At 37.3% G+C, this 4,435-nt stretch overlaps 1 protein-coding gene across 1 annotated transcript in view; it reads left to right on the plus strand.

Moving 5' to 3' along the window:
* Nucleotides 1-4,435, plus strand: part of LOC116689707 (transient receptor potential cation channel subfamily M member 7) — an 89,912-nt gene that overhangs the window by 24,366 nt on the left and 61,111 nt on the right. The window lies entirely within an intron of this gene.

Consider the following 4,435-nt stretch of genomic DNA (forward strand, 5'->3'; position numbering starts at 1 on the left):
TTACAAAGCCTGTGAGCAACAAACTTTTACAATAATAAAGAAATGATAAAAACTGCGTAAACACGCGATCAAATAATTGTTGGCGTTAATTAATTAATTAGTTGACGCGATAATAACGCATTAACTGTCCCAACCCTATTAATTACACAAACACTACTTTGCTGATGTAAGTGAAATTGTAATGAGCCATACACTAAGCAGTTAAAATGTTTCAATAGGGATCATTTTTATGGCACATAAGGCAGTGGCAGCTTTAAATGATAGGCTTAAATTGTTTTGTATCTTTTTAAGTCATAATCTGAACACACTGAGAAAGTTGTGGCTATGTTTTTGTGCATTTGCAAATTTCTCATATTAACATAAAAGTTTTTTTTTTATTAATCTATTTGACCATTAATTTTTAAACAGCATTAATCATATACATGCCATAACCAGATATTGTAACCTGCTGTATTATCTTGAGCAGCCCCATCAGTTTTTATTAGTTTTGCCAATGTTTTGTCCATTAACTGTCCTCCATGTTATAGTTATATAACCTTTAAATTGATTGTTTACTTTTAACATAATATTGGAGGAAATTATGGTAATGTGAAAAATGGGTTGATTTAATTTTAATAAAGGAGAAGAAGTGTGACAATTTTTAAAATATACCTACATGCTTGCGTCAAATATGAAGCTAGCTTAGCTAAGCATAAAATCTGGAATCAAGAGGAAATGCTAAAAGGGGATAAAGTTTCCTGGGTCTGTCCAAAGCTAAAAATAATTAGTTTACCAGAACCTCTTATTTTAGAAAGTAACAATTCACAACTGGTTTGTTAAATCTGCACACAAATATTGTGCAATATTTACATTTTGGTTAGGGAGTTACATATAAGTCTATTTTTGGTTGTGACATTGACTTCCTGAAGTATGATTAGTGTGCTAAGCAAGGCAGCTGCTAGCCGTAGCTTTACATCTTATGTAGAGATGTTGGAGTGCCAGAGTGGTATCAATCTTCTCATTCTCAGCCAGAAAGAAAATAAGCATATTTTCCTATATTGATTGACATAGATTTAATTAGAACATAATCAAGTTTCCATTATTACACCTGCATAGCTGTTAAGTGGTCATAAACCCTTCAACATTACTGTGTCTGCCCTGGGTGGGTATTTCAATGCAGAAAAGGATTTTTTACCAAGTAATTGATAATTGTTTTGAAACAGTCAGCACCAGACCAAATCATAAAAGAACATTGCCTTCTTTCTATTTTTCCTTTATTTTTTAAAAGTTATTAAATAGTGGTTAGTTTTTATCCAAAGAGTAGGGTCTGTGCACTAAAGAAACTCTTTGGATGTACTATACATCCAATATTATTTCAAGCAGTGATAGTCATACTTTTCATTCAGTATGTGTGACATTTCTTGCAGGTGGCCAACATGTTTTATATTGTGGTAATAATGGCTATTGTTCTGCTGAGCTATGGCGTGCCCAGGAAAGCCATTCTGTACCCACACGAGGAGCCCAGCTGGACGCTGGCCAAAGATGTGGTCTTCCAGCCGTACTTTATGATGTACGGGGAAGTGTATGCCTATGAAATCGATGGTAAGGAGGATGAGGACGGTAGGGAGTTTACAAGGGTAAAAGCATTTTTTTTAAAGCTTCTCACCATGGCATGAGAGCTGATGGTCACTCCAAACAAGCACTGGAAATTAAACCCCACGGTGGCGAAATCAATGCCCTCGGCATCTTTTACACAAACATGGTTTACACGCCAAAGAATCCAACGCAGGTGTCTCTAGAGAGGGCACGGCTTTTTGCTTCATCACAGCGTTGACTGCCTTGACTCAGTTAAAATTGGTCTGGATAGCAGGAAACAATTAAATGATTATCACTTGAGTCTTGCGCATTTGATGCTTTGGTGGAACAAAACACCTGGCTGTGCTCCGTAAGCTGAGTTGGCATCCCAAGGTTTCACACATACAGTTGAAAGTTATCACATGATAACCACCCTTAGTGTAACCTGGAAGTGGTGAAGAAAATTGAATGCTCAAGTTTTTTTTAACAAACATTCAGACTATTTCTCTGAACAAATCCTAGTTGCAGTGCCTTTTTCAACACATCAAGTGTAAGAAGCTAATTGTAGCTGTTGGATTTAAAGTAAAAGGTGCTAATATATCAAGCTAATATAACAGTTAATGTAAATGGATGATTCTGCCAACAGCTGCTAACACACTTATATACCAAAGGCCACTCAGGAGATCTGCCAACAACTACCTGGTGTGCCTAACGACCTGACTGGCAGACTGCCAACAGCTATTAACATAGTTAAAACATCATAATGAATACATTAAAGAAAAAGTTTTAAAAAATAATTTTATATTAAAACAGTTAATATTTCAATGCAGTTTCATTGTAGGACTGTCCTCTGTTGGCTTAGTTAAATCCCACGTGTGGTAGAGTCAGATTTGGACCCACAGGGGAACAGAAAGTTAAAGATTCTGCAAATGAACAAGACCTGGATGTGATGAGTGCGTGAATCAGTCCTTCTAGGATTTTGCTGACTTTTTTTGAGATTATTGCAGCCCAAAATAACTGATGTTGCAGGATCTTTTGTAAAGAAATTGCAATAAAAGTTGCAATGTTTTTATGTTTTTTGCAATGAAGTTCCGCGGGACAGAAAAAGGTTTTTGTAAAGTTCTTTAAAAAGGAAACTAAAAGTGGGACTAAAACTACTTTAGGCTGAGTTTTCCTAGGACCTTACCAAAAAGGCTCAGGATGCTGCAAATGTTGGTATATGAAAATGGCTGGTTGATTTATTAAAAATATAATAATTTATTGAATGAATCAAATGTGAACATGTCTGTCAGTGGCTTGTTGATCTTTACATTGTTAGTTGATAAACTTATTGGACTTTAACTTATCATTGCACTTTGTTGTGGAAGTTTCTGTTCAGCGAGGGAGGAATTTGTGAATGAAGAAGAGACCTTGTTTGAAACAAAAATAAAGACAGGCTGAAACTGGATTAAAAGTTTGGATATTCGGTGAAAGAGTTTAATTATTTTCTGAGAGAAATCAAACAAATGACGAGAATGGCAGTTCACAATGCAACAGTAGACAAGGTGACATTACACATTCTGGTAAATCAATCAGTAATCCACTTCTTTATATGCAGTGCCCCCAGAGGAAAACCAACCACCTTGTTGGAAACCAGTTAATCTCAACATAACAATCAGTGGACCTCAGGCAGACAGTTGGAGCTCTTGCGTATTTCTGAATCTGTCCCTCGTGTGTCAAGTGTCTTGACCGTCATTCTATCTTAGCTAAAAAAGGACATCTTGTCTCTTGGAATGCGTCTGGTCTCGACCTGGACCTCCAATGATAAACCCGTTCTAGGCAACTGTTTCTGTCAGGCTCCACGTCATCTATCCTTGGGGAAAATGCAAAGTCATAACATATCAGTTGTCTCCTACAAGAGATCACACTGAGGACAGATACAGGAACCAAATACTCTGAAGGCGTGCAGATATTATTATGAATAATTAATATGAAAATCATTGGTTACATGTAATTTTCCCATTACAACTTACACTAACGGACGAAGCTGTCCTCAATTTAGGTCATCCTGTTCATCTCATCTCCAGTTTTTCCCGCATCCACCGTGTGTGTTTGTGTCGTGGGGGAAAGTCCACTGCCCCGCTCGCTGCAGAGAGCCGACTGGATTAAAACAGCAGCCGCTTCACCGACATAACAGTTAAAAAAATTACAGTGTACATTGCTGTTAAAATGTATACAGGTTGGCAGGATGGTCTGAAATGTCTTCCGCTGTACGTTTTTGTTGGTAAATGTGAGATGTTTGAATCACGCACGTCTTGTTAAACAAGAAAATAAAATACGTGTGGTCAAATTTGCGAAAAAGTTGTGGTGATTGGTCAAAATTGCAAGTTGCGCCAAAGTCACGGTGATTGGTTGACTTTGCGCGAACTGGCACGATTGCAACATCAAGAAATCCTTGAGGGACTGGTATATCTTATTGTATAGCATATTTGGGGGATTTGTATGTGCATGCATACTTGCAGGTGTTTGCATATTCTAAAAGGCTTTTCTTCTACCCAGTGTGTGCCAATAGCACTCAAAACAGTGTAGATGACCTGTGTTCGGAAGGAGTCTGGCTGACTCCTCTGCTACAAGCTGTCTACCTCTTTGTACAGTATATACTAATGGTCAACCTCCTCATCGCATTTTTCAAGTAAGTGCACAACATGTGATAAAGTCCAATCAGCGCTAAATCCATACTAATATGTGTACTCATTAGCTTTGGGTTATGTCTTAAATCTTTATCTTTATTTATATTGCTGGCATTGTCCACAATGTCATCAATATCCTTTGTGTAATTTCTGTACTCTGTTTTCCAGCAATGTGTATATGCAAGTGAAGTCCATTTCTAATCTGGTGTGGA

The sequence above is a fragment of the Etheostoma spectabile genome, chromosome 1, assembly GCF_008692095.1.
Source record: "Etheostoma spectabile isolate EspeVRDwgs_2016 chromosome 1, UIUC_Espe_1.0, whole genome shotgun sequence".
NCBI classification, from domain to species: Eukaryota; Metazoa; Chordata; class Actinopteri; order Perciformes; family Percidae; genus Etheostoma; species Etheostoma spectabile.